A 20,000-nucleotide genomic window follows, 5' to 3' on the forward strand; every position below is an offset into this window, starting at 1 on the left:
AGTAGGGGGGGTGTTGGGGGAGAGTATGGGGGTGTTGGGGGAGAGTATGGGGGGGGGTGTTGGGGGAGAGTAGGGGGTGTTGGGGGAGAGTATGGGGGTGTTGGGGGAGAGTAGGGGGGTGTTGGGGGAGAGTAGGGGGTGTTGGGGGAGAGTAGGGAGGTGTTGGGGGAGTGTAGGGGGGTGTTGGGGGAGAGTAGGGGGGTGTTGGGGGAGAGTAGGGGGTGTGTTGGGGGGAGAGTAGGGGGTGTGTTGGGGGAGAGTAGGGGGTGTGTTGGGGGAGAGTAGGGGGGGTGTTGGGGGAGAGTAGGGGGGGTGTTGGGGGAGAGTAGGGGGTGTGCTGGGGGAGAGTAGGGGGTGTTGGGGGAGAGTAGGGAGGTGTTGGGGGAGAGTAGGGGGTGTGTTGGGGGAGAGTAGGGGGTGTGTTGGGGGAGAGTAGGGGGGTGTTGGGGGAGAGTAGGGGGTGTGTTGGGGGAGAGTAGGGGGGGTGTTGGGGGAGAGTAGGGGGTGTGCTGGGGGAGAGTAGGGGGGTGTTGGGGGAGAGTAGGGGGGGTGTTGAGGGAGAGTAAGGGGTGTTGGGGGAGAGTAGGGGGGTGTGTTGGGGGAGAGTAGGGGGTGTGTTGGGGGAGAGTAGGGGGTGTGTTGGGGGAGAGTAGGGGGGGTGTTGGGGGAGAGTAGGGGGTGTGCTGGGGGAGTGTAGGGGGGTGTTGGGGGAGAGTAGGGGGGTGTTGGGGGAGAGTAGGGGGGTGTGTTGGGGGAGAGTAGGGAGGTGTTGGGGGAGTGTAGGGGGGTGTTGGGGGAGAGTAGGGGGTGTGTTGGGGGAGAGTAGGGGGTGTGTTGGGGGAGAGTAGGGGGTGTGTTGGGGGAGAGTAGGGGGGGGTGTTGGGGGAGAGTAGGGGGTGTGCTGGGGGAGAGTAGGGGGGTGTTGGGGGAGAGTAGGGGGTGTTGGGGGAGAGTAGGGAGGTGTTGGGGGAGTGTAGGGGGGTGTTGGGGGAGAGTAGGGGGGTGTTGGGGGAGAGTAGGGGGGTGTTGGGGGAGAGTAGGAGGTGTGTTGGGGGGAGAGTAGGGGGTGTGTTGGGGGAGAGTAGGGGGTGTGTTGGGGGAGAGTAGGGGGGTGTTGGGGGAGAGTAGGGGGTGTGCTGGGGGAGAGTAGGGGGTGTTGGGGGAGAGTAGGGGGGTGTTGAGGGAGAGTAAGGGGTGTTGGGGGAGAGTAGGGGGTGTTGGGGGAGAGTAGGGGGGTGATGGGGGGAGAGTAGGGGGTGTTGGGGGAAAGTAGGGGGTGTTGGGGGAGAGTAGGGGGGGGTGTTGGGGGAGAGTAGGGGGGGGTGTTGGGCGAGAGTAGGGGGGTGTTGAGGGAGAGTAGGGGGGTGTGCTGGGGAGAGTAGGGGGGGTGTTGGGGGAGAGTGTTGGGGGAGAGTAGGGGGTGTGTTGGGGGAGAGTAGGGGGGTGTTGGGGGAGAGTAGGGGGTGTTGGGGGAGAGTAGGGGGGTGTTGGGGGAGAGTAGGGGGGTGTTGGGGGAGAGTAGGGGGGTGTTGGGGGAGAGTAGGGGGGTGTTGGGGGAGAGTAGGGGGTGTTGGGGGAGAGTAGGGGGGTGTTGGGGGAGAGTAGGGGGGTGTTGGGGGAGAGTAGGGGGGTGTTGGGGGAGAGTAGGGGGTGTTGGGGGAGAGTAGGGGAGTGTAGGGGGGTGTTGGGGGAGTGTAGGGGGGTGTTGGGGGAGTGTAGGGGGTGTTGGGGGTGTGTAGGGGGTGTTGAGGGAGAGTAGGGGGTGTTGGGGGAGAGTAGGGGGTGTTGGGGGAGAGTAGGGGGGTGTTGGGGGAGTGTAGGGGGTGTTGGGGGAGTGTAGGGGGTGTTGGGGGAGTGAAGGGGGTGTTGGGGGAGTGTAGGGGGTGTTGGGGGAGTGTAGGGGGTGTTGGGGGAGTGTAGGGGGTGTTGGGGGAGAGTAGGGGGTGTTGGGGGAGAGTAGGGGGTGTTGGGGGAGAGTAGGGGGTGTTGGGGGAGAGTAGGGGGTGTTGGGGGAGAGTAGGGGGTGTTGGGGGAGAGTAGGGGGTGTTGGGGGAGAGTAGGGGGTGTTGGGGGAGAGTAGGGGGTGTTGGGGGAGAGTAGGGGGTGTTGGGGGAGAGTAGGGGGTGTTGGGGGAGAGTAGGAGGTGTTGGGGGAGAGTAGGGGGTGTTGGGGGAGAGTAGGGGGTGTTGGGGGAGAGTAGGGGGTGTTGGGGGAGAGTAGGGGGTGTTGGGGGAGAGTAGGGGGTGTTGGGGGAGAGTAGGGGGTGTTGGGGGAGAGTAGGGGGTGTTGGGGGAGAGTGGGGGGTGTTGGGGGAGAGTGGGGGGTGTTGGGGGAGAGTGGGGGGTGTTGGGGGAGAGTAGGGGGGTGTTGGGGGAGAGTAGGGGGGTGTTGGGGGAGAGTAGGTTGGTGTTGGGGGAGAGTAGGGGGGTGTTGGGGGAGAGTAGGGGGGTGTTGGGGGAGAGTAGGGGGGTGTTGGGGGAGAGTAGGGGGGTGTTGGGGGAGAGTAGGGGGGTGTTGGGGGAGAGTAGGGGGGTGTTGGGGGAGAGTAGGGGGGTGTTGGGGGAGAGTAGGGGGGTGTTGGGGGAGAGTAGGGGGGTGTTGGGGGAGAGTAGGGGGGTGTTGGGGGAGAGTAGGGGGGTGTTGGGGGAGAGTAGGGGGGTGTTGGGGGAGAGTAGGGGGGTGTTGGGGGAGAGTAGGGGGGTGTTGGGGGAGAGTAGGGGGGTGTTGGGGGAGAGTAGGGGGGTGTTGGGGGGAGAGTAGGGGGTGTTGGGGGAGAGCAGGGGGTGTTGGGGGAGAGCAGGGGGTGTTGGGGGAGAGTAGGGGGTGTTGGGGGAGAGTAGGGGGTGTTGGGGGAGAGTAGGGGTGATGGGGGAGAGTAGGGGGTGATGGAGGAGAGTAGGGGGTGTTGGGGGAGAGTATGGGGGTGTTGGGGGAGAGTAGGGGGTGTTGGGGGAGAGTAGGGGGTGTTGGGGGAGAGTAGGGGGTGTTGGGGGAGAGTAGGGGGGTGTTGGGGGAGAGTAGGGAGTGTTGGGGGAGAGTAGGGGGTGTTGGGGGAGAGTAGGGGGTGTTGGGGGAGAGTATGGGGGTGTTGGGGGAGAGTATGGGGGTGTTAGGGGGTGTTGGGGGAGAGTAGGTGGTGATGGGGGAGAGTAGGGGTGATAGAGGAGAGTCCTACTCCCCGTACTCTAGGTCTTCATGTTATATGCATCCTCATACCCGAGATATGGAAGGAAATGCAGAATAGAACCAGTGAATAGAGGTGCCATTAGGGAACCGGTCGGCCGAGCGGACAGCACGCTGGACTTGTGATCCTGTGGTCCTGGGTTCGATCCCAGGCGCCGGCGAGAAACAATGGGCAGAGTTTCTTTCACCCTATGCCCCTGTTACCTAGCAGTAAAATAAGTACCTGGGTGTTAGTCAGCTGTCACGGGCTGCTTTCTTGGGGGTGGAAGGCCTGGTCGAGGACCGGGCCGCGGGGACACTAAAAGCCCCGACATCATCTCAAGATAACCTCATCATCTCAAGATAGCCATAGGCATAATCAGAGAGCACTATCTGAACATCAGAGGTTCACGGTTGTTCAACACTCTCCCAGCAAGCATTAGAAATATTGCCGGAACAAAGGTGGATGTCTTCAAGAAGCAATTAGATACGTTTTTGTAAGGAGTGCCGGACCAACCAGGCTGTGGTGGATGTGTGGGCCTGCGGGCCGCTCCAAGCAACAGCCTAGTGGACCAAGTTATCACAAGTCGGGCCTGGCCTCAGGCCGGGCTTGGGGAGTAAATGAACTTCGCGAAACCCTCTGCAGGTATGTTCCAGGTATACTCTGGTAAGCCCACCAGAGTATACCTGGTGGGAGTATATCTGCAACCTTATACCTGGTAGAGTCACCAGCTTGTAACTTTACCCCTGGTGAACCCTCCACTACCACCTTCCACTTTAAAAAGTCAACCCCACCACCCACCTCCCTACCCTACCACCCCCATATTGCTCCCCAACACCCCACCCTCCCTACCCTACCACCCCACCTTGCTCCTCCCCCCCCCCCACCCTACCCTACCACCCCCATATTGCTCCCCAACACCCCACCCACCCTACCCTACAACCCCACCTTGCTCCTCCCCCCCCCACCCTACCCTACCACCCCCATAATGCTCCCCAACACCCCACCCACCCTACCCTACAACCCCACCTTGCTCCTCCCCCCCCCCCACCCCAGAACACGGCCGCACCTAACCTACTCACCAGACGGGCTGGGTGGTACGGGAGACCACTCTCCCTACAGTATGACTGAACCATCCTATTGGTGCCTTACTCGGGAGTCCTAAGAGCCCGGGTTCGATTCCCGACCGAGGCAGAAGCAAATGGGCAGAGTTTCTTTCACTTAATGCCTCTGTTTACCTAGCAGTAGATAGGTACATTGACGAGTTAGAGAGCTGCTACGGGCTGCAGCCTGTTTGTGTGTATTTACTATTTGCATTTAATATTTGTGTCTGCAGAATCGAACTATTAGCTCTTGGACCCCGCCTTTCTAAACACCTGCCTTTTTAAACAATCTAATTTTTCTCTATTATGTCCACTACATATATTTACCTCTAAGAAACACACACACACACACACACACACACACACACACACACAGGAAGCAGCCCATAGCAGCTGTCTAACTCCCAGGTACCTATTTACTGCTAGATGAACAGGCTATCAGGGTGAAAGAAACTCTGCCCATATGTTTCCGCCGCCGGACCCTTAGGACTACGAATCCCGAGCGCTGTCCATCTCAGCCGTCAGGCCCCGTTTGTGTGTATGTGTATATGTGTGTATGTGTATATGTGTGTGCGTGTGTGTGTGTGTGAGAAATATATGTAGTAGATATAAGATAAAATTAGGTCAGTCAATACATAAGACAACCAACAGTTAGAACAACGAGGTCCAAGAGCTAAAGCTCGATCCTGCAGGCACATACAGCCACCACCACCACCACAGAAGACCACTGACTATACCAGTCTACCTCAATGTATACCTGTATACCTCAATGTATACCTGTATACCTCAATGTATACCTGTCTACCTCAATGTATACCTGTATACCTCAATGTATACCTGTATACCTCAATGTATACCTGTCTACCTCAATGTATACCTCTATACCTCAATGTATACCTCTATACCTCAATGTATACCTCTATACCTCAATGTATACCTCTATACCTCAATGTATACCTCTATACCTCAATGTATACCTGTCTACCTCAATGTATACCTAAATATTTCAATGTATACCTGTCTACCTCAAGGTATACCTGTCTACCTCACTGTATACCTGTATTCTGGTATACCTATAGACTACCTTACTGTATACCTGTATTCTGGTATACCTATAGACTACCTTACTGTATACCTGTATTCTGGTATACCTATAGACTACCTGGACATTTAACTGGTTTTCTTCCAACCCCCATACCCCCCCCCCTTACCCCCTCCTCTAGGTGAGAGGAGGACAAGGCACCTGTTACCTCCAACATAATTTTTTTTATCAGTGAATGGTTTCTTATCGATTATCTCATGAATAAAAGGTAGTTTCTTAAAAAAATTCGTTTTCTTTCTTATAGTTTCGAGGGGGTTCCTCGTGAAATTGTGATCACTAAAGACTCTGTAGGTTGGGTAATTATAAGAAGAAAGCATATTAAGCCAGTACAACTATTTAATATGTCTAAGGGATGTGAGGCCAAGGATATGGGATAGGACGGAGGGGGAAGGAATGGTGCCCAACCACTTGGATCCTCGGGGATCGAACGCCGAGCTGTAGGAAGCGAGGCCGTCGATGTACCGACCAGTCCAAGTGGACAAGTGGATAGGGTAAGTTAAGTTACCAAATCTGGTAACACTACTAAAGCTCAGTCTTGACTTGACAAAGTTCTTGGCTACCACAATGTTCCGGCCTAACTTGAAAAGTTCCTAGCGACAAGAATGTCCAGCCCTAACTTAACAAAGTTCATGGGTACAGGAATGCCCAGATAAAACTTAAAGTTCCTCTCCTGCGTGCGCCAAACAACAAATAGACATCAGTCCTCCTCGATGTATATGTCGCTGTTGTTGTTATAGATTCAGCTACTCGGAACAAGTTCTAAGTAGCACGGGCTATGGTGAGCCCGTTGTGGACTTACCTGGCACAGGAGCGGTGCTGTGTGTGATGTAAGTATATGTCGAGCACGGGCACACGAGAGATTTATCATCCACTCCCGTTGGTAATAACTTCAGCTGATCCCTATAAGTAACGTGTGTACATATCCCCAATATAATACACATAATGTTCATTTTGGCATTCCTGTAAAAATTACTTTAGTATACACGTACACATTTCTTCCTTGCTTCACTGTTCGCATATACACATTAAACACAATGTGCAGCTCTCCATAAAACTGCCAAATAAAACTAACAGCATCACCTTTCGGTCAAATTAAATGACAAACATAAATATACCATAATTTAACATCATGAATCAAACAAGAACATAATATCCATCCCCTTATGTTACATATCAGCTTCGTGATCTCTATCGACGATTACTTATTTACATTACATATTGAAGCCGAGAAAGCTGGGTGGTGGGGGTGAAGCCAGGTGGCGAGGAGGGGTAGAAACAAGGCTTAGGGTAGGGGGGGAGTGTGTAGGGGAGAGGAGAAGGGGGGTGGAATTATGGGAAGTAGGGGGGAGAAGCAGGGGAGGGAAATGAACACTGTGGGATATGGAGGGCGTTTGGGAGGTATGGGTGGAGGTATGCGTCGCTGGGAAGGGGGGGGGCAAGGGAGGGGGCAAGGGGGGGGTAGATCAACGAGGAGGGAAGGGGTATAATTGGAGGCGGGGAGAGGGGGGGAGGTAATGAAGGAAAGTGGGAGGGGATAGAAAGGGATGGGAAGGACAGATGAGGGTCAACTACTGTGGTTTAATGAGAACGGGAATGTGAAGGGAGACTATTCTTATAGTGTCAGAAAAGGTGGGACTTTGTGAAGGGGCAGGTGAAGGCAGTTGAGGACATATGAGGAGGGATGAGGACGAAGGAACAGGGGGGAGGAAAATAGAAGAGAAGAGTAGAGGGGCGGTGATGACACGGTAAGACAAATATGGACAAAAGAAGGCAAGATGAAGAGAGCGTTCTCCCACCTGACCACCACCTGGCTCTTCCACCTGGCTCTTCCACCTGGCCCTCCCACCTGGCTCTCCCACCTGGCCCTCCCACCTGGCCCTCCCACCTGGCCACTGTCACGAACACAGTGCCGGGCCTGCTTGCCTATATGAACCACAGGCCATACCCTATATACCCTCTATATTGACTATAATTACGACATATATATCACACACACACACGTGTGAGGAAATAGATGAGGAGTCATTGCATTAGCCAACCGACAGCTAGAATACCAGTCCAAGAGCTAGAGCTCGATCCTGAAGACACAAATAGGTGACTAGACACACTCTCTCTCCTTCCTAGTTTATTGCTCGTCTCGTCTCTCTTTCTCTCTGGGAATTTTTCTAATTAGGAGAACATGGTCGTTAATAACCCCCTTAATGATTTATTTCAGGATACCTTTTCGAGGGACCAGGAGGTAGAAGCCAGGGGTCCGGAAGAACCTTTTTTTTCACCTATTTCTTATCTACTAATCAAAATTTAGTCTTTTATGTGGCGACCTTATCTGCCTACCGGAGGGCATTTGACATACACCAAGTTGAAGGACTTGCCCGAAACGCTATGCGTACTAGTGGCTTTACAAGAATGTAAAATCAACTCAATTTCTATGTTCTCTGTTAACCACCAATGTATTTTCTTGTATATAAATAAATGAATAAGTTGAAATCAATCTGACGAACTCGGACGTCGGGGCTACGATTATTAAAGCAGTTTCCCCTTAACTGTCTCCCGCTTTATTTTCACTAGGTAAAACTATTCTGTTTTAATGTATTGATTTTACCCTCTTTTTCTGTCTTATGAAATGCATCGCCTGAAACTAATGGCCAGAGGAGCCCAAGACTTTCAGTGAGGGTATTACTACTATCAGACCAATTATTACTATCAAACCAATTATAATTATCATACCAATTATTTTTATTATCAGAACAATTATTATTACTATCAGGCCCAATTATTATTATTATCAGAACAATTATTATTATATTCTCATAATGCACCTAAAATTTGCCAGTGACTTTTAGCCGACCAGGAGTTCCTACAGGACTAATCATCCTGGGCGGGCTCACCATAGTCCGTGCTACTTGGAACTTCTTGTTCCAGGCAGCGAATCTTAAACAACAACAACCACCATCTTGGTAGCTGGTGATGTTTAGAGCATGAGACTGCTGGCCCTTGACACAACGTGGCCCTTCATATATAGCCTACCATCGCTCTACAAATGTAAATGTATCCGAGTTAAACGATATATTGATCATAATGTACATAGCGACCTCCCGATCTCCAGGTTAAGTCTACCCCCACAATGCCCCAACCAAAGGCCTCGTTTTCTGTCAAGGAAATCGGTTATATTCCTATTATTCATATGGCAGATTTTTTTATTTTTATTTTGGTAACTGACGCGCGCACACACACACACACACACACACACACACACACACACACACACACACACACACACACACGTGGGGAGCGTGTAAACGTGGGGAAGCAAAACGTGGGGGAGCAAAAACGTGGGGAGCGTGGGAAACGTGGGGAGCAAAATTAGTAGATGTTATAGACAGGAATTTCCTGACACAACATGTGAAGGAAGACACAAGGGAAAGAGGAGGAGATGCACCGAGCCTATTAGACCTGATTTTCACCCAGAACGTAGAAGATATCGAGAATTTAGAGCATGAAATACCTCTAGGGGCCAGTGACCATTGTGTCCTAGTCTTTGACTACATGATGGAATTCAAAATTATGACCATGGGACAAGAGATCTGGGAAAGGAGAGCTGACTACAGGAAAGGGGACTATATGAGGATAAGGGACTATCTGGGTGAAGTGCAGTGGGAGGAAGAAATTAGAGGAAAAACAGTCCAAGATATGATGGACCTAGTCATACAGAAATGCCAGGAGGCCGAAGAGAGATTTATACCAACGGTAAAGGGAAAAAATAAGAAGGAATATAATAACCCATGGTTTAATAGACAGTGTCAGGAAGCAAAAATGGCCAGCAGGCGGGAGTGGAGGAAGTACAGAAGACAAAGAACAGAGGACAACAGAAGCAGATACAACAGAGCTAGGAACGATTACATTAACATAAGACGAACATCGGAAAGGGACTATGAGAACGATATTGCAATCAAAGCGAAAAAACAACCTAAGTTACTACACAGTCATATAAGAAGAAAAATGTCGGTGAACGACCAAGTGACAAGACTAAGGAAGACAGAGGGGGCATATACTGAAAGTGACAAGGAAATCTGCGAGGCACTGAATGCCAGTTTCCATGGAGTGTTCACTACCGAGCCTGAGCAGCTCCCATTGTTGGAAGGGGTTACCCTAGATGAAAGACTATCAGATATAGAGGTGACAGCAGAGGAGGTAATGAAACAGTTGACAACTCTAGATGCAACTAAAGCAGTTGGACCAGACAAAGTATCACCGTGGATACTAAAAGAAGCAGCACAGGCCCTCAGCGTGCCTCTGGCAATGATCTTTAATGAGTCACTTATGTCAGGAGAATTGCCCAGTTGCTGGAAGAAGGCAAATGTCGTGCCGATCTTCAAGAAAGGAGATAGGGAGGAGGCACTTAACTACAGACCTGTATCACTGACAAGCATCCCCTGTAAAATACTGGAAAGAATAATTAGGCTACGACTGGTTGCACACCTGGAGAACATTAGGTTTGTGAACAAACATCAACATGGGTTCTGGACAGGGAAATCGTGCCTAACAAACCTTCTGGAATTCTATGATAAAATAACGAGGATAAGACAGGACAGAGATGGTTGGGCAGACTGCATATTTCTGGACTGCCAAAAAGCCTTTGATACAGTACCGCACATGAGACTGCTGTTCAAGCTCGAGAGGCAGGCGGGGGTGGGGGGAAAGGTCCTAGAATGGATAAGGAACTACCTAACAGGAAGGAGCCAAAGAGTTACGGTAAGGGGCGAGAAGTCGGACTGGCGAACAGTAACAAGTGGAGTACCACAAGGATCGGTGCTGGGACCAATTCTATTTCTTGTGTATGTTAACGACATGTTTACAGGCGTAGAGTCCTACATGTCGATGTTTGCGGATGATGCAAAGTTGATGAGAAGAGTTGTGACAGATGAGGATTGCAGGATCCTCCAAGAGGACCTGAACAGATTGCAGAGATGGTCAGAGAAATGGCTACTAGAATTCAACACGAGCAAATGTAAAGTTATGGAAATGGGACTAGGAGATAGGAGACCAAAGGGACAGTACACAATGAAGGGGAACAGCCTACCTGTAACGACGCGTGAAAGAGACCTGGGGGTGGACGTAACACCTAATCTATCTCCTGAGGCACATATTAATAGGATAACGACAGCAGCGTACTCTACACTGGCAAAAGTTAGAACATCATTCAGAAACCTAAGTAAGGAGGCATTTAGGGCGCTTTACACTGCCTACGTAAGGCCAGTCTTAGAGTATGCCGCCTCATCATGGAGTCCCCATCTGAAGAAGCATATAATGAAACTGGAAAAGGTTCAGAGGTTTGCAACGAGACTCGTCCCAGAGCTACGAGGGATGGGGTATGAAGAGCGCCTGAGGGAACTGTGCCTTACGACACTAGAAAGAAGAAGGGAGAGGGGGGACATGATAGGAACGTATAAGATACTCAGAGGAATTGACAGAGTGGACATAGACGAAATGTTCACACGGAATAGTAACAGAACGAGAGGACATGGATGGAAGCTTGAAACTCAGATGAGTCACAGAGATGTAAGGAAGTTTTCTTTTAGCGTGAGAGTAGTGGGGAAATGGAATGCACTTCAGGAACAGGTTGTGGAAGCAAATACTATTCATAATTTTAAAACCAGGTATGATAGGGAAATGGGACAGGAGTCATTGCTGTAAACAACCGATGCTCGAAAGGCGGGATCCAAGAGTCAATGCTCGATCCTGCAAGCACATATAGGTGAGTACACACACACACACACACACACACACACACACAGGTGTGTGTGTGTGTACTCACCTAGTTGTGTTTGCGGGGGTTGAGCTCTGGCTCTTTGGTCCCGCCTCTCAACCGTCAATCAACTGGTGTACAGATTCCTGAGCCTATTGGGCTCTATCATATCTACACTTGAAACTGTGTATGGAGTCAGCCTCCACCACATCACTGCCTAATGCATTCCATTTGTCAACCACTCTGACACTAAAAAAGTTCTTTCTAATATCTCTGGAATGTGTATGCGCGCGCGCGCACGCGTGTGACACCGCAGGGCTATATAAACCTCCCACTATGCAACTCGCCGTCTCCAGCTTAAGACAGATTGCAAAACCCATATTACTAACGAGAGCATTTGCATAACCATTGCCATTAACGAGCTGTCTCGGTATTAGCGAGGCGTTAACCAAGACTAACTCTTGCAGTTAAACTAACAAACACATCACTGTCTGGTGGCATGAAGTCACAACATTGTCTTGTACTTGTGGCTTAAACTATTGTCGACTAATTGAGTCTTAAAATACCAGGCGTGATGGACAGAATAACACAGACAGAGAGAGAGACAGAGAAAAATAGACAGAGAAAAAAGAGACAGATCTACCAACAGCAGAACGTAATGGATACTATTCAAAGAATTCCGTCTAAGGGACGAAACAGAGAGAGAGAGAGAGAGAGAGAGAGAGAGAGAGAGAGAGAGAGAGAGAGAGAGAGAGAGAGAGAGAGAGAGAGAGAGAACAGACAGAGAACGGGGGTGACGCAGTGAGCTAGGGATCCCCACGGCAGGACAGAAGTGTGTGGGCAACATATCATTTTACCTGATGCCTCTGTTCACCTACCATTGAAATGGTACCTGGGAAGTTAAGTCACCTTTTGTGGGCTGGATTCTGGGATGGTCAGAAATTGGCCTGATACATAAGACACACACACACATAGATACACACAAAAAAACACACACTTTACCTTGTAATACAGGATAGTTTCCCCTATCAGGAAGCTAGTGAATAACCAGTTTTCTATGCAAACTGAAAGTCAGCAGTCTAGTCCATCAGTTACGAAAACTACGAAGACATAATCTTGAACTTTTATTCAATAGTGTGTTTACAGCCATAACTCTTATCATTATCACACGAGGGTATAGAAGATCAGCAGTCCTTTGGAAGTGGGATCGAGCAGAGGTGTGTCTTACAGCTGACGATGTACCAAAATGTATCGCAGTGAACGTGTATATTGTAACTTTCACGCGTTTAACTATCACTTCTCCTCGAAGCTCCTTTAATGACTATTTGGGGCAAAACCATTGTAAAATATTGCGTGTGTTTTTGGATCATTATTTTCATTATGTTTGGATCGCCAACAAATGTTACAGTCTAACAGTTTAAACATAATATAAATTATGTTTAAACAGTTTAACCATAAACATAAATGTTTATGTCAATTTAAAGGCATTTTTTTTAAATTTTGTGTTGAGATGGGAAGTGTGTATATATATATATATATATATATATATATATATATATATATATATATATATATATATATATATATATATATATATTATATATATATTATATATATATATATTATATATATTATATATATATATATATTATATATATATATATATATATATATTTATATATATATATATACATATATATTATATATATATATTTATATATATGTTTATATATATATATATATATATATATATATATATATATATATATATATATATATATGCTCTCTGGGTCTTCATCATCTCAAAGGTTTTTTATTGTATTACAACCTCATCTCTTCTGCTCCATCTATCTATCATTATCCATCACTCCCTTCTCCATCACTACCTCCACCCCTTCTTCATCAGCCCTTCTCTGCTCCATCATCTCACTATTCATCCCAGTTCCGTCACTCTCTCACTTCACATATTCCACCCCTCCCTCACACCTCCCCCCTGGCGCCCTCTTACCCATGTTTTACACCAGCAATAAAGAAGTCGTAACGCGGCCGGCAAGATGATGCTAGATACCGCTGCCTTCTGGAGGATGGTTAACACGTGGCCTCGGCCCCTCAACCACATAACTGTGCAAACAACCAGATGCAGTTTCCAAGCCCATTAACGATCATCTCCCTATCTCTCTTCTCCTCTCCGTCATCTCCTTCTCTTCTCCTACCCTGCAGTGGCCGATGGGGACTGATTAGCGCCCCGTGGTCAGGAGTCTATGATAACATCTGTGGTAATTAAACTGTTGCACAGGGTATTTTAAATGGTGGCAGCGGTGGGATGCAATTATCCTCTTCTAATTATAGCTATGCCACGTGTCCTAAACTGTTCTGCCATTAAAGGTTACCATAATTTGAAGTGATATAATTAGTGCTGATGTTTGCAACTAGGGTGAGTATAGTTTCATTTACGTTTTAAATCAATTAGCGACTGAGCGGAATAGCGTTTGTTTCAAGTGTCGGTTTAGCTTATGTGAGATAGTGGTCAAAAGTGTTAAACAAGTGTCATGGTGGAATGTTGAAAGTGTTGTTGGCCTATTTTGGGCAAAGAATAAAAAATTTCCTGCCACTTATCCAGCATTAAGTGATAACTAATCTCTTGAGATTAGTTGGAATTGAATCTGCTTTTGGTCTTGAGGTGGGAAATAACTAGTGAACCATCACTTGCAATTTTGTATGAAATGAAATGGAAGGGGGAGGGAAGGCTCTTCAGTCGTAATATAAATTATATTTTCTTAGAAATGTAAGTTTGGAATTTGAAATAAAAAAATCGTAGATGAAACAGGGAAATGTACTGCTATGTAATTGCTACTAATTCTGTTTTGGTTTTGAATTGTTTATATCATATGAGGATTATTTGTATGTTGGGCTGACATAGACCTTAGAGCCTGGGGCTGACGGAGACCTTAGAGCCTGGGGCTGACGGAGACCTTAGAGCCTGGGGCTGACGGAGACCTTAGAGCCTGGGGCTGACGGAGACCTTAGAGCCCGGGGCTGACGGAGACCTTAGAGCCGAGGTCTGACAGTCCCCTAACACCCGTAGTGACTCTCACCGTTGGATTACTCATCTCACATAGAGTTAATACATGCTACATAGACTATCAGTGAAAGCTTAAACACCTGTCTGAACACTACACTAACAGAACAAGCTGGTAAACAAGAGCTTATACAAGAGCTGCCATACATGGTACTATATACAAGGTACTGCTACACAAGAGCTTATACAAGAGCTGCCATACATGGTACTATATACAAGGTACTGCTCTACAAGAGCTGCTATACAAGGTACACTAAAAACAAAAGAGGAGCATTTTGTCTGTGAGATAAAAGTGCTTCATTCACACACTTAAAAAAGTTCTCCTGCAAGATTAGTTATCAAGAACTTTACGATAGAAATCATCAATAACCTGCTCGTTACACAGAATAAAGGGTTCAGGATCCCCTGTTGCATGGATACTATTTCAGATAAATGCAATTCATCATGATGAGACGAGATATAGGTACGTAACTCATCTTGATGAGACACAGAAGCTAAATAACTGATAGAGAAATCACACACACTCTATGCCCGAAAAACAGCACTTAAAATAAAAACAAATACATTTTATATATATATATATTATATATATATATATATATATATATATATATATATATATATATATATATATATATATATATATATATAAGGCACAACTCTCCTAAACACGAGAGTGAATTATACAACTTTAGAAACACTTTCCCACCAGGAGACTCGAACCCTAGCCAGCACAGAAGCCTTCCAGCAACTGGCATAACAGGTACGCCTTAACCCACTCCACCACCTGCTCAGACCCTTAAAAGAGATGGTGATTTCGGAGTATTTAACACTCCAAAGACCACCACCTCCCAAGAGCACTAGAGCAAGTGAGGGGTCATTTTTACGTTTTTTCATCAAGTCCCTGTTAATATGGGAGAACACTGTGTCTATGCTTAAGGCACAACTCTCCTAAACACGAGAGTGAAGTATACAACTTTAGAAACACTTTCCCACCAGGAGACTCGAACCCTAGCCAGCACAGAAGCCTTCCAGCAACTGGCATAACAGGTACGCCTTAACCCACTCCACCACCTGCTCAGACCCTTAAAAGAGATGGTGATTTCGGAGTATTTAACACTCCAAAGACCACCACCTCCCAAGAGCACTAGAGCAAGTGAGGGGTCATTTTTACGTTTTTTCATCAAGTCCCTGTTAATATGGGAGAACACTGTGTCTATGCTTAAGGCACAACTCTCCTAAACACGAGAGTGAAGTATACAACTTTAGAAACACTTTCCCACCAGGAGACTCGAACCCTAGCCAGCACAGAAGCCTTCCAGCAACTGGCATAACAGGTACGCCTTAACCCACTCCACCACCTGCTCAGACCCTTAAAAGAGATGGTAATTTTGGAGTATTTAACACTCCAAAGACCGCCACCTCCCAAGAGCACTAGAGCAAGTGAGGGGTCATTTTTACGTTTTTTCATCAAGTCCCTGTTAATATGGGAGAACACTGTGTCTATGCTTAAGGCACAACTCTCCTAAACACGAGAGTGAAGTATACAACTTTAGAAACACTTTCCCACCAGGAGACTCGAACCCTAGCCAGCACAGAAGCCTTCCAGCAACTGGCATAACAGGTACGCCTTAACCCACTCCACCACCTGCTCAGACCCTTAAAAGAGATGGTGATTTCGGAGTATTTAACACTCCAAAGACCACCACCTCCCAAGAGCACTAGAGCAAGTGAGGGGTCATTTTTACGTTTTTTCATCAAGTCCCTGTTAATATGGGAGAACACTGTGTCTATGCTTAAGGCACAACTCTCCTAAACACGAGAGTGAAGTATACAACTTTAGAAACACTTTCCCACCAGGAGACTCGAACCCTAGCCAGCACAGAAGCCTTCCAGCAACTGGCATAACAGGTACGCCTTAACCCAATCCACCACCTGCTCAGACCCTTAAAAGAGATGGTAATTTTGGAGTATTTAACACTCCAAAGACCGCCACCTCCCAAGAGCACTAGAGCAAGTGAGGGGTCATTTTTACGTTTTTTCATCAAGTCCCTGTTAATATGGGAGAACACTGTGTCTATGCTTAAGGCACAACTCTCCTAAACACGAGAGTGAAGTATACAACTTTAGAAACACTTTCCCACCAGGAGACTCGAACCCTAGCCAGCACAGAAGCCTTCCAGCAACTGGCATAACAGGTACGCCTTAACCCACTCCACCACCTGCTCAGACCCTTAAATGACCCCTCACTTGCTCTAGTGCTCTTGGGAGGTGGTGGTCTTTGGAGTGTTAAATACTCCGAAATTACCATCTCTTTTAAGGATCTGAGCAGGTGGTGGAGTGGGTTAAGGCGTACCTGTTATGCCAGTTGCTGGAAGGCTTCTGTGCTGGCTAGGGTTCGAGTCTCCTGGTGGGAAAGTGTTTCTAAAGTTGTGTGTGTATATATATATATATATATATATATATATATATATATATATATATATATATATATATATATATATATATATATATATATATATATATATACACACGAACACGAACAGAGGAGATACCGTAGGTCGGCGTTCAATCCCCCGACCGTCCCATTAGTTAGGCCACCATTCCTTCCCTCCGTCCCATCCCAAATCCTTATCCTGACCCCTTCAAAGGGCTATATAGCCGTAATGGCTTGGCACTCTCCCCTGATAATAAAAATTCAATTACTCCACGACGCCTGACTCCCTCCCAGCTGGTGGCCCAAGAGCTGAGATCTTCTCAAGAGAGAAAAAGTCCCACAATACATAATTCCTAGATGAGATACGAACCTGTAAACCCATACAAACAAAACTGAATATCCCAGTAAACAGAGCAAATCAAAATATTTACACAAGCATCTGAAGGAAATGTGAATGCTACACATTATCTATAGATATTCATATGTGCTGAAAATACACAAGAAGAACCACCCCCCCTTCTTGCACATACTCGCAGCTCTCTGGGGAAAATACAAAGCCAAAAGAACTGTTGTGGCGCGCTTAATGCACGGGTAAGATAAGTATTAAACCGCACTTCTCAAAGGTGAATATAGTACCGTCCTCACCAAAGATCAAAATAACAGATTAAATAAAGTTATGACCTGATACGAGACGTCTATTTTTATTTTGTCTCGTGACTATAAAGTCTCTTGTCTTGTCACTTTGTTGAAGAGACAATAAATTAAGTATTTGTTTTGGTACTAATGATTTAAAAATCGCCCTCTCTTCTCTTCTCTTCTCACTCACTCACTCACTCACTCACTCACTCACTCACTCACTCACTCACTCACTCACTCACTCTTCAGGCTGTGGCCAGCCCTCCTTGATAAGATCTGAGGTAATAAAACTCGTGGCCTTACTAGTCGACATGTAGAGAATATTAAATTTTGTCTTTATTGAACTTCAAGTGGTGATGGAGCGGCAGGATAGACCTCAGGTGTGTGTAGCGTAGGTGTGGTAGTGTTGTGGTGTACTCACCTTGTTGAGTACACCAAACCACACCACCACCACACCACTAATCCACACCATCACACACCACACACCACAATACAACACACCATATGTGTGGTGTGTGGTGTGGTGTGGTGTGTGGTGTGGTGTGGTGTGTGGTGGTGTGGTGTATAGTGTGGTGTGGTGGGTGTGGAACTGTATTGTCTATCTCCATCATTCCACTATGTAAATCATTCCACGTATCTAATGCCGACACAAAAGTTATTTGTCTCAGTCATCCCTGGGATTATTTCAGGAACCTCGGTTTCTACGAGTAGAAACTCTCAATGTGTAAAAATATTTCAAGTTCAAATATGCAATCGTTGTCTAACCAGCCATTTCCATTGAATATTTTGTATATGGTGACCATGTCTCCACTGTTCCTTAGATATGAAGTCTATGTTGACGCCGGATATTCCTAAATTGGTCTGATAGACATGATATACTGCCACGAATGAGTTCATGACTGTCCCCCCCCCCCAAACTAGTGTCAACAGCGTCCAACTTCATTACCTTGCACTATCTGGAATTTAACTCTAGAAGCCACTTGCAAAGACTTTAGTCTGTCGAGGTTTTCCTTTAGTTTCTTACAATTGTCATGAGTGTGTAGTCCTCATGTTCAGTTTGGGAGATAATTTGCATAAATAAGGTATAAAATAGGTCTTAAATCTGATGCTGTCAGACTGCGGTTTGTATAAGGGATAGGTATAGGATAGGTCCTGATACCGAACCTGGCCAACTCTGATTCGTATATATTTATCGGTATTACGACACTTCGTTAACAGTGGCAGCGTTATTTGTGTTCTCAGTTAACCACCGCAGAATCTTCCTTGAGTAGACACACCGCCATAGTGACAGTATTGGGCAGCGTCACTCATCCTGTGAGTGGACACACCGCCATAGTGACAGTATTGGGCAGCGTCACTCATCCTGTGAGTGGACACACCGCCATGGTGACAGTATTGGGCAGCGCCACTCATCCTGTGAGTGGACACACCGCCATAGTGACAGTATTGGGCAGCGCCACTCATCCTGTGAGTGGACACACCGCCATAGTGACAGTATTGGGCAGCGCCACTCATCCTGTGAGTGGACACACCGCCATAGTGACAGTATTGGGCAGCGCCACTCATCCTGTGAGTGGACACACCGCCATAGTGACAGTACTGGGCAGCGTCACTCATCCTGTGAGTGGACACACCGCCATAGTGACAGTATTGGGCAGCGCCACTCATCCTGTGAGTGGACACACCGCCATGGTGACAGTATTGGGCAGCGTCACTCATCTTGTGAGTGGACACACCGCCATGGTGACAGTACTGGGCAGCGTCACTCATCCTGTGAGTGGACACACTGCCATAGTGACAGTATTGGGCAGCGCCACTCATCCTGTGAGTGGGCACACCACCATAGTGACAGTATTGGGCAGCGCCACTCATCCTGTGAGTGAACACACCACCATAGTGACAGTACTGGGCAGCGCCACTCATCCTGTGAGTGGACACACCGCCATAGTGACAGTACTGGGCAGCGCCACTCATCCTGTGAGTGGACACACCGCCATAGTGACAGTATTGGGCAGCGCCACTCATCCTGTGAGTGAACACACCGCCATAGTGACAGTACTGGGCAGCGCCACTCATCCTGTGAGTGAACACACCGCCATAGTGACAGTACTGGGCAGCGCCACTCATCCTGTGAGTGGACACACCGCCATAGTGACAGTACTGGGCAGCGCCACTCATCCTGTGAGTGGACACACCGCCATAGTGACAGTATTGGGCAGCGCCACTCATCCTGTGAGTGAACACACCGCCATAGTGACAGTACTGGGCAGCGCCACTCATCCTGTGAGTGAACACACCGCCACAGGAGCGTGTAGTTATCTATCAGAAACAACATTGTGATTTGACTATAGAGTGAAAGAGGGTTATATGATGAACAAATCCACAAGGGCCGTGACGAGGATTCGAACCTGCGTCCGGGAGCATCCCAGACACTGCCTTAATCGACTGAGCTACGACAGGGTAAAAAGGGTTGAAACCGAATATATATGGGTTATATGATAGAATACAACCATTAGCATAACATACGAGAGACTATACTGGAACGAAGAGGGTAGGTAGTTAACGACCCTATTCCCTCCCTCCCCCCAAACCACCTCCCTACCCATAACTCTACCCCCCCCCCCCCTCCCCTCTCTCCTAACCCCGAAACAATGAACTCTTGCACGGACAGAATGAGCAATAAGATGACGAAATAGAGGTAGAGGGAAGTCTCTATGGTTGAAGGGCAGATAAG

At 47.7% G+C, this 20,000-nt stretch overlaps 2 protein-coding genes across 6 annotated transcripts in view; both read right to left on the minus strand.

Annotated features, from left to right (window-relative positions):
- Positions 1-20,000, minus strand: part of LOC123769514 (protein inscuteable homolog) — a 168,180-nt gene that overhangs the window by 84,373 nt on the left and 63,807 nt on the right. The window lies entirely within an intron of this gene.
- The window catches only part of LOC123750441 (glutamine-rich protein 2-like), a 37,427-nt gene that overhangs the window by 16,307 nt on the left and 1,120 nt on the right, over positions 1-20,000 (minus strand). The window lies entirely within an intron of this gene.

The sequence above is a fragment of the Procambarus clarkii genome, chromosome 63, assembly GCF_040958095.1.
Source record: "Procambarus clarkii isolate CNS0578487 chromosome 63, FALCON_Pclarkii_2.0, whole genome shotgun sequence".
Taxonomy (NCBI): domain Eukaryota; kingdom Metazoa; phylum Arthropoda; class Malacostraca; order Decapoda; family Cambaridae; genus Procambarus; species Procambarus clarkii.